The sequence below is a fragment of the Colobus angolensis genome, unplaced genomic scaffold, assembly GCF_000951035.1.
Source record: "Colobus angolensis palliatus isolate OR3802 unplaced genomic scaffold, Cang.pa_1.0 Scaffold146, whole genome shotgun sequence".
Lineage (NCBI taxonomy): Eukaryota > Metazoa > Chordata > Mammalia > Primates > Cercopithecidae > Colobus > Colobus angolensis.
Genome location: NW_012114555.1, coordinates 3,344,779 through 3,355,886, shown reverse-complemented (window position 1 = coordinate 3,355,886; position 11,108 = coordinate 3,344,779). Strand labels below are relative to the sequence as shown.

Sequence of the window (11,108 nt, the reverse complement as noted above, 5' to 3'; positions counted from 1 at the left end):
ACACACACACACACACACACACAAAGGGTTTGGGACAGACTGTGCACCTGGTGAGGCCAAAGTAACCTTTAGATGTTACTCCCAGGTGGATCAGGTAGAGAGAGAGGGTGGGGAACTAACAACAACTACCTGTTGAGTCAAATGCCAAACGTGTGCTCCATGTGGCCAGGGGCTAGGGCAGAGCTTGGCTGAAGCCCCTGGAGGCAGGCAACTGTGTTATCTATCACCATGCACTCCTGCCTACTGTGTCCGGAATTTATTCCTTCTGGTGGGTTCTTGGTCTTGCTGACTTCAAGAATGAAGCCGTGGACCTTCGTGGTAAGTGTTACAACTCTTAAAGATGGTGTGTCTGGAGTTTGTTCCTTCAGATGTTCAGATGTGTCTGGAGTTTATTCCTTCTGGTGGGTTCGTGGTTTCGCTGACTTCAGGAGTAAAGCTGCAGACCTTCACAGTGAGTGTTACAGCTCTTAAAGGTGGCGTGTCCAGAGTTGTTTGTTCTTCCCGGTGGGTTCGTGGTCTTGCTGACTTCAGGAATGAAGCTGCGGATCCTTGCGGTGAGTGTTACAGCTCATAAAGGTAGTGCAGACCCAAAGAGTGAGCAGCAGCAAGATTTATTGAGAAGAGCAAAAGAACAAAGCTTCCACATCGTGGAAGGGGACCCAAGTGGATTGCTGCTGCTGGCTCGGGTGACCAGCTTTTATTCCCTTATTTGGCCCCACCTACATCCTGCTGATTTGTCTATTTTACAGAGTACTGATTGGTGCGTTTACAGTCCTTTAGCTAGACACAGAGTGCTGATTGGTGAGATTTTACAGAGTGCTGATTGGTGCGTTTACAATCCTTTAGCTAGACATAAAAGTTCCCCAAGTTCCCACCCAACCCAGAAGCCCAGCTATCTTCATCTCTCACTACCATGTGAGGGGTGGGGACAAGTGAAAGGAAGAAGAACCTGCAGCAAAAGCAGTTTTGATTTTTATCACTTTTTAGAAAGCTCTCCCATGTGACAAGCAGCAGCAACCCACTCACGCTTCCTCAAATGGAAATGGAATCTATTGGAAGTCTGTGGGGGCTCTGGAAATCAGTGGCTGCCCAAAAGTGCAAGTTGGGAAGATGAGTGGGAGCTGAGAAGGAGCTGTGGAGAGGAGTCCTGCAGGTGATGGCCAGTAGGGATACTGCGACTGTGATCTCCCTGGGAGAGCTTCTTATCACCTCTTCATCTCCTGGGTAGTAGCATCTAAGTGACAGTGCTTAGGTGTGCTTGGGCTCCTGGCTCCCAGGAGGTGAAAAGTACCACCAGGAGCTGTTCAATTCTAATCAGATATTTCCGCTTGGGAAAGGTTCTCAACCTGTAGCCTCCTCTAAGTTACAAAGGGAACTTAGCAAGTGTTAGAAAACTGTTAGAGACAGGCTGGTACCTAACGAGGACTTTCTTGGGTAGAAGATATACTCATAGATAAAATGTCACATAAAATTAAGAAACTCTTTCAAATAAATATGTATTTTATTAAATTCAGTAGTGATAACATATAGCCGGGCGCGGTGGCTCACGCCTGCAATTCTAGCACTTTGAGAGGCTGAAGCGGGCAGATTACAAGGTCAAGAGATCGAGACCATCCTGACCAACATGATGAAACTCCATTTCTACTAAAAATACAAAAATTATCCGGTCGTGGTGGCGGAAGCCTGCAGTCCTAGCTACTCTGGAGGCTGAGGCAGGAGAATTGCTTAAACCCGAGAGGCAGATGCTGCAGTGAGCTGAGATCCCACCACTGCACTTCAGCCTGGGCGACAGATCGAGACTCTGTCTCCAAAAAAAAAAAAAAAAAATTTGACGACATAACCCTGAAAAATAGCAGTAAATAGAAACACTAAAAGTATTCATTCAGTCTGCAGATAATGACTGCTTGGTGAATACATGCATGAGAGGATGAGACGGGGAGTAGGAAGCAGGAGGATCTGAGTCCCCAGCCCTTACGATTTCCATATCCACTAGGCAGGACCAGTTACAGAATTTGCAGAACTCAGTGCTGATAGAAAATGTGAGCTCATTGTTAATAAGTTATTAAGAATTTCGGGCTGGGCGCGGTGGCTCATGCCTGTAATCCCAGCAATTTGGGAGGCTGAGGTGGGTGGATCACCTGAGGTCAGGAGTTTGAGACCAGCCTGGACAACATGGTGAAACCCTGTCTCTACTAAAAAAAAAAAAAAAATACAAAATTTGCCAGGCATGGTGGCGCATGCCTGTAATCCCAGCTACTCAGGAGGCTGAGGCAGGAGAATCGCTTGAACCTGGGAGGCAGAGGTTGCGGTGAGCCAAGATAGCACCATTTCACTCCAGCCTGGGCAACAAGAGCAAAACTCCATCTCAAAAACAAACAAACAAACACCCACAAAGAATTTCAGCCAGGCGTGATGGCTGAGGCCGGGCGCAGTGGCTCATGCCAGTAATCCCAGCACTTTGGGAGGCTGAGGTGGGCGGATCACCCGAAGTCAGGAGTTTGAGACCAGCCTGGACAACATGGTGAAATCCTATCTGTACTAAAAATGAAAAATTAGCTGGTGTGGTGGCACGCACCTGTAGTCCCAGCTACTCAGGAGGCTGAGGCAGGAGAATCGCTTGAACCTGGGAGGCGGAGGTTGCAGTGAGCCGAGATCGCACCACTGCATTCCGGCCTGGGCGACAAAGTGAGACTCCATCTCAAAAAAAAGAAAAAAAAAAAGAATTTCAAGATAGTAACAGAAGAGCGTTAAATTAAATGTAAGGGCTTTTTAAGTGTGGGATCCTGTGTGATGGTATAGGTCACACATACTCAAAGCTGGCCTGCTGCTAGGGGATTCTCTCCAAATAGACTGGATGCGGCAATGGTCACTCTACTGCAATCCCCTTTTTCATGCTGGGAAGTTAGGTGAGCAGGCTGACAAGACATATTTGTGGACTATCACAATATGTGAAGCTCAGTGGGCTTCCTATTGCCCATCTTCTATTCTTTGTTTCTTTTTTAGAGACAGGGTCTCCTTATGTGGGTCAGGCTGGTCTCCAACTCCTAACCTCAGGTGATCTACCTGCCTCAACCTCCCAAAGTGCTGGGATTACAGGAGTGAGCTACCATGCCTGGCCTTTTCTTTTTATCTACAAGCAATCTTTTGTTTGTTTGTTTTTAAACCATTTTCTCGGTGTGGGGTGCTGGGAAAAACAGAGTTCCCTCCTTTAGGATGCTCATAGTCTAGTGAGGCAGATAGTTTGTGTGTTTGTGTTTTGAGATGAGGTCTGCCTCTGTCACCCAGGCTGGAGTGCAGTGGTAGGATCTTGGCTCACTGCAACCTCCCAGGTTCAAGCAATCTTCCCACTTCAACCTCCCAAGGAGCTGGGATTACAAACATGTGCCACCGCACCCAGCTAATTTTTGTATTTTTTTTTTAGTAGCCACAGGGCTTCACCCTGTTGCCCAGGTTGGTCTCGAACTCCTGGCCTCAAGAGATCTGTTGCCTCGGTCTCCCAAAGTGCTGGGATTACAAGTGTGAACCACTGTGCTCGGCCTTGAGGGAGATAATTTTGCAAGCAAAGAATTAAAATGCTGTGGAATCCTCAGTGCACGAGACATACGTGAAGGTCTGGGGGTCCCAAGTTGGCCTGGGGGAGGCAAGAAATGTCCTCAATGGGCCATTCCAAAGACCATGGACTCTGTATATGGTGGACGCGAAGCTAGGGTTCTGATTTGTGTTTAGAACATCACGTGGCTGGGTGCAGTGGTGGCTCACGCCTGTAATCCTAGAATTTTGAGAGGCCAGGGTGGGTGGACCACTTGAGCCAGGAGTTCAAGACCAGCCTGGGCAACATAGCGAAACCCTGCCTCTACAAAATACACAAAAATTAGCTGGATGTGGTGGTGCGTGCTTGTAGGCTCGGCTACTTAGGAGGCTGGGGGGCGGGATGATCGCTTGAACCCAAGAGGTCAAGGCTGCAGTGAGCTGGGATCGTGCCACTGCACTCCAACCTAAGTGACAGAGTAAGACCCTGTCTCAAAGCCTCCCAAAACAGGCTGGGCACGGTGGCTTATGCCTGTAACCCTGGCACTTTGGGAGGCCGAGGCAGGCAGATCACGAGATCAGGAGTTCGAGACCAGCCTGACCAACATGGTGAAACCCCATCTCTACTGAAAATACAAAAATTAGCTGGGTGTGGTGGCTCATGCCAGTAATCCCAGCTACTTGGGAGGAGAATTGCTTGAACCTGGGAGGCAGAGGGTGCAGTGAGCCAAGAGCAAGCCAAACCTCCAAGCCTGGGGATGAGAGTGTCTTTGTAGACTAACAAATTAGTCAAAAGATGAGAAATTATGGTTTAGGAGTCATGCAGTTGGAGGCTACAAGATTCTGACCCTCCTCAGATTGTTCCTGGAGATAGCATCACTTTGTAAAGCCTGAGGTCAGTGCTTGAGATATTTTGCAGACCCTGCACTTGACGGATCAGCTGGCACCACCCAGATCGATAAATTGGCTCAACTGATCCTGTGGCCCCCATCCATCTGTGTTCTTGTGGAACTCACCCAGGTGAATTCATGTCTGACCCAACCAATCAACACTCCTGACTCACTGGCTGTCCCCCCACCCACCAAATTGTCCTTAAAAACTCTGATTCCCATATGTTCAGGGAGACTGATTTGAGTAATAATAAAATTCCAGTCTCCTGCGTAGCTAACTCTGCGTGAATTACTCTTTACTGTTTTCTCTATTGCAATTCTTCCTGTCTTGATAAATTGGCTCTGGCTAGGCAGCGGTCAAGGTGAACCCATTGGGTTATTACACACACTATTCTGGTGAGGCACAGCCAGGTCCTGAGCTACAACAGTGGTACTAGGCCTGGGGAGGGGGTGTGGATTCAATAGTTAATTCAGGGCTGGGTGTGGGGGCTCACGCCTGTAGTCCTAGCACTTTGGGAGGCCAAGGAGGGAAGATCACTTGAGGTCAGGAGTTTGAGACCAGCCTGTCTAACACAGTGAAACCCTGTCTCTATCAAAGATACAAAACATAGCCAGACATTGGTGGCACAGGCTTGTGGTCCCAGCTACTCAGGAGGCTGAGGAAGGAGAATCGCTTGAGCCCTGGAGTCTGAGGTTGCAATGAATGGAGATTATGCCACTGCACCTCAGCTTGGGCAGCAGAGTGAGACTCTGTCTCAGAAAAAAGAAAAAGGGGGTTAAAGAGTTAATTCAGGCTGGGTGCAGTGGCTGCCTAGGTGCTGTAATCTCGTCACTTAGGGAGGCTGAGGCGGGAGGATTCCTTGGGCTTAGGAGTTTGAGACCAGCCTGGGCCACATAGTGAGACCTCATCTCTATTAAACAAACAAACAAAAAAAAGAGTTAATTCAGAGATGGGATCAACTTGGGCTGTTGATTGATTGGATTGGGTGCAGGTTGAGTGGGTATTAGAGTTGAAACAATGTTCTTTTTTCTTTTTTTGCAAAGTCGAAACAATATTCTAAGATGACTAATTAGATTCTGACTTTGGGCAGATAGATATATGGACACAAGAAGAAAGTTAGCTTGGAGGGGAAGACTATGCATGTTATTAGTAATTCTGTAACTCAGCAAAGATATTGGGAGACCTACATGTCACTAAATGTTTTTTTGTCTTGCAGAATCACCAGTGATTTTTAGCATAAATATGGCAGGTTGGAAACCTGGAAAATAGAACAAAATGAGTGGATTGGTTATCCTACGGCTGAAGCAATTAAAACAGCACAACTTGGGAAGAGAAAGTCTAGGGTTCACAATTGTTTTTATTTCTGTAATAAGCCAATCATTCTAACACAAATATGTTATTTAAAAATGAAAACCATTTCCCTAGCTTTTATCAGTAGACTTAGAACTTATTTATTTATGCCTTTAATAGACTGTGATAGAATTCAGGTACTTAAATTAAAAGACGTAGAGGGATGGTGGGGAAGGAGGATTCTTCTAAAGTTCAACTAAATCATTCAAATTAAATAATGTCCTTAATGTTTTAATTGGTTAGTAGTCACCTTGTGTATACAACATAAATCCTTGAAAGGATTAACAGGAGGGAAAGATGAGTGGCAGCCCATAACAGTCTCCTTATTTAGAAAGCATTTGGAGGCAGGTTTTATAATGCAGTCTTAAAATAGCCACTAACCAGATTCTGATTTCAGGAGCTGTAAGAATGTGGAAGCCTTAGCCACATCACCTGAGTGGTAATTAGCATTAAACCGCACAGCAACCATTTCTCATTTCACACTTTATAGGCCCCTTAGTTCCACCTCGGCAGTAATGGAGGGAAACTATTTAGGTATTCATATATGCGAGATCACACCGGGTACCCCTGTGGGGAAAATATTCCTTTGATAGAATTTAGCAAGGGGGGACCGAGTGCAGTGGCTCACGCCTGCAATCCCAGCTACTCAGGAGGCTGAGGCAGGAGAATCGCACCACTGCACTCCAACCTGGGGGACAGAGCGAGACTCTGTCTCAAAAACAGCAACAAAAACAACAACAAAAAAGAATTTAGCAAGGAAATTCTTGTCTGTTGAAACACACCAGTTTTCAAGGTACCCAGTGCAGGTCTTAAAGCAAGGGCTTTTCTTCTCTTCCCAGCTGTGATGACGACTCTGCCACCTTGAAGCCATGTGCTTGTCTTAGCTCAGGTTTGGGAGACAGGCACAGGAACTACAAGGACAGAGGTACCTGTTCTCAGAGCCGCCAGGCTTCTCCTTTCTTTTATTTTTAAATTTTAATTTAATTTAATTTAACTTTTGAGATGGTGTTGTTCTCTGTCACCCAGGCTGGAGTGCGGTGGCACGATCTCAGCTCACTGCAAACTCTTCCTCCCGGGTTCAGGCGATTCTCCTGCCTCAGCCTCCCGAGTAGCTGGGATTATAGGCGTGCGTCACCACTCATGGCTAATTTTTGTATTTTCAGTAGAGACAAGGTTTTACCATGTTGGCCAGACTGGTCTCAAACTCCTGACCTCAGGCGATCCACCCACCTTGGTCTCCCAAAGTGCTAGGACTACAGGCTTGAGCCACCGTGCCTGGCCCAGCCTTCTTCTTTCATAGCTTTCTGCAGGAGGGAGTTACCACAGCAGTTGGCAGGGGGAGATCAGAGAGAGACTTTGCTACCAACCTGTTAAATAATGTAATAACATATTTTTATTTTTCTTTAGAATTTTAGAAAATTGAAACAGGGTCTCCTTATGTTGCCCAGACTGGTCTTGAAGTCCTGGCCTCAAATGATCCTCCTGTCTCAGCCTCCCAAAATGTTGGAATTACAGGCATGAGCTACTGCACTCAGCCAATAACACAATTTTCATATAGGTAATGTCTCAATGAATTTGGTTTATGAGTCTTTCCACCTAAAAGGCTGGACAGCTGGAAGGATGAATGACATAACAGCCCTGATGATACAGGCCCTCTCTTCTCTCTGCATTGGGGACATTGGTTTTTGTCAGAGGCCAGCTGTCTCCTGGAGCACATGTTCACTGGGGCCAAAGAGTGTGCACTGGTCTAAGGGACTTCGTATGTGGAAATCGCATCACTGCCTCTTACAGGAACTCCTTGTGTTTGGAACCAGCCTAACGAGACTCCTCTCTGGGCAATAGTTGATGAAGAAGTGTTTTTTCTCTTGAAGTCCTGCTCTAGGGGTTGAAGAATGACCAAGTTGATTTGGATTCTCAAAACTTAATCAAGCATCTTCCTAAATGGGATTATTCACATTCCTGCGGCATGTGAAGCAAAATTGGAATCTGCTTGAATATTTTTGCTGGAAGCAGGTGGAAGTTTTATAACCAGCCTTTAGGGGAAAATGCCAGATATTCTGACAGACAAAGAAGTAAGTTTGCTGAGAGAGTCGGCAGTTGGAGGGCATGCATGGGGGTCATAGATTGTACTTGGCAGCCAGGGTGGGACAGTTGCTGGCCTTGGAGGAATCATTGAGAGATTGCTCATCACATGGCTTTGTGTCAAAGTGTCAGACCATGAAACGCCTCCACCCTAGGTAACTTCTGGACGACTGAGCACAGAGCACATCGGGGCTAAAACAGCTTCAAACCTTCCGTGAATTAGTGACAGTCATTGTTTGGTTATCAACTCTTGCGTGTGGGGGCCGAGCCCCTGACGGCTAAACCAGGGGAATAAAACCGCCTTCTCCACTGAGAGCCCTTAACCCCTTGCTGACTTATGTTCTGGGTCCTGCTTGGACAGCCTTTCAGATTGGCTACAGGATGTGTTGATCTAGGTACTGCAAAAAAACTTCCTTCTAGAAGCCAGGACTGTTAACTTTACTCAAATATCTCTTTGACAAAAGGATGTGGTTATTTTGTTTCCTTCTCTCCAGCTCAGGGAAGCTGTCAATAGCTCTCTGAGGCAAAGTGTCTTCCAGCTGAAAACAGGTACCTCTGGGATTTAGGAGGGTATAAATGCAGGAAGTTCCCATAACTATGTACAACTTAATGTATGCATAATAATTAAAAATAGGTTTTTTATTTGTTTGTTTGTTTGAGACAGAGTCTCGCTGTGTCACCCAGGCTGGAGTGCAATGGCACAGTCTCGGCTCACTGCAACCTCTGCCTCCCTGGTTCTAGTGCTTCTCCCACCTCAACCTCCCGAGTAGCAGGAATTACAGGCATGCGCCACCACGCCCGGCTAATTTCTTATGTTTTTGGTAGAGATGATGTCTCACTATTTTGCCCAGGCTGGTCTCAAACTCCTGAGCTCAAGCGATCTGCCCATCTTGGCCTTCCAAAGTGCTGGGAAGGTCATTCCTCCCAGGTCATCCCTCCCACAGCACCCAGTCCTAAATTTTTTTCAAAAAATAATAAAGTGGAGAAAGGAATGACTTTAAATGTTCTTCCTCAGATCACCCAATATAATTTATCTCCCCTCCACCCAAGAGCTATCTACTATAATATCACTCTGATATATTTCCATATTTAGTATAACACATTGCTATTTAAAATGATCCTGCTTGAGCAGATGCTGCATCGCTACAGAGGCCCCGTCCTCTGCCTTTCCTGTTTCTCTGCTGAGGCCATCAAGCTCTCCTTAGCCTCTAGCTGGCTGTCTCCTTAAGAACCAACACCCATAATACCTTCAATTAAGTTGCTGAGTTCTGATGGAGAGATATTTGAAGTTGATGTGGAAATTGCCAAACAATCTGTGACTCTCAAGATCATGTTGGAAGATTTGGGAATGAATGATGAAGGAGATAATGACCCACTTCCTCTGCCAAATGTTAATGCAGCAATATTAAAAAGGTCATTCAGGCTAGGCACGGTGGCTTATGCCTGTAATCCCAGCACTTTGGGAGGCTGAGGCCGGCAGATCACATGAGATCAGGAGTTCGAGACCAGCGTGGCCAAGATGGTGAAACTCCGTCTCTACTAAAGATACAAAAGTTAGCCAGGCATGGTGGCAGCATGCCTGTAGTCCCAGCTACTCAGGAGGCTGAGGCAGGAGGATCACTTGAACCCAGGAGCTGGAAGTTGCAGTGAGCTGAGATCATGCCATTGCGTTCCAGCCTGGGCCACAGAGCAAGACTCCATCTCAAAAATAAATAAATAATAATAACAATTTTTTTTTTAAAAAAAAGGCAATTCAGTGGTTCACCAACCAAAAGGATGATCCTCCTGCTCCTCCAGAGGCTGATGAGAACTAAGAAAAGCGAACAGATGCTATCCCTGTTTGGGACCAAGAATTCCTGAAAGTTGACCCAGGGACACTTTTTGAAGTCATTTTGGCTGTAAACTACTTAGACATCAAAGGTCTGTTTGATGTTCCATGCAAGACTGTTGCCCATTTGATCAAGGGGAAACCTTCTGAGGAGATTCGCATGAACAGTCTTCCATCGATACCAAAACTGACTCTGCTGAACAGGAGGAAGCCCAGGTACCCAAAGAGAACCAGCGGTGTGAAGAGACGTGAAATGTTGTGCCTGACACTGTCACACTGTAAGGATTGTTTCAAACACTGGTTGCACTGCCTTGTTTATAATTGTCAATATCAGACAAACAGTAGACAAGCACAGCAGCCTATCAATTGTATCAGCAGAATATCGTCCTCACTGTATGTGTAGTTTGAGTGCAGATTCCAAACTTATGGCTGAGTTTCCTCTAGTATGATCGAAAGTTTCTTTTCTCTTTGTTGTGAATAAAACTGAACTGTGGGTTCTCTATGAGTGACATTTTGAGCTTTCCTTCCTTTTTTTTTTTTTTTTTTGTAAAGCAATGTCTGCCTAGTTTATTGTCCAGTTAACTTTAGTGACCTTTTAAAAGGCGGTATGTAAATAAAACCACTTGCAAAAAATAAATAAAATAAAAGAATCCTGTTTATTTAAGTGTTTCTTTGATTATGGTCTTTTCCCCATCTAAAATAAACTGCAGGTTGGGTGAGGTGGCTCACGCCTGCAATCCCAGCACTTTGGGACTGAGGCGAGCAGATCGCCTGAGCTCAGGAGTTCAAGACCAGCCTGGCCAACATGGTGAAACCCTTTCTCTACAAAAATACAAAAATAAACTCGGCATGATGGCGGGTGCCTGTAATCCCAGCTACTCGGGAGGCTGAGGCAGGAGAATTGCTTGAACCCAGGAGGTGGAGGTTGCAGAGAGCTGAGATGGTGCCATTATACTCCAGCCTGGGTGATAGAGCAAGACTCTGTCTCAAATAAATAAATAAATAATAAAATAAATGCCAGGAATCTAATTTGTCTCTTTTTTAGAGACAGGGTCTTACTATGTTGCCCAGGCTGGTCTCAAACTCTCAAGCTCAAACAATCCTCCTGCCTCAGCTTCCTGAGTAGCTGGGACTATAGGGGTGTCCCACTGCATCTACTTCATCTGTCTTGATCATCCATCTATCCTCGAGCTAGGACAGTGCCTGGTCCAGGGTAGGTGCTCAATAAATATGTGTTGAATGAAGAGATCCATGAATGTATGAATTTCTTCAAGTGTGAACCTTCTACAGAGTCCCACACCTTTTTTTTTTTTCTTAAGTAGACATTGGGTTAGAAATTTTCTAAAATGAATTATTCAGTTCCATGCTATCTGCAGATAGAAGATACCAGAAAATTAAACCTGCTGAATGACTCAGGGCACCATCAGGA

General features: G+C 45.8%; 1 long non-coding RNA gene and 1 pseudogene across 1 annotated transcript in view; both read left to right on the top strand.

Moving 5' to 3' along the window:
* Positions 1 to 5,853, top strand: part of LOC105507223 — a 13,145-nt gene extending 7,292 nt beyond the window's left edge. Inside the window, exon 2 of the long non-coding RNA XR_001001059.1 lies at positions 5,636 to 5,853. This is a non-coding gene — a long non-coding RNA (uncharacterized LOC105507223). The remainder of the gene's footprint in view (positions 1 to 5,635) is intronic.
* A 1,961-nt stretch (positions 5,854 to 7,814) lies between these two features.
* LOC105507249 lies at positions 7,815 to 9,931 on the top strand (annotated as a pseudogene).
* Positions 9,932 to 11,108: the final 1,177 nt, after the last annotated feature.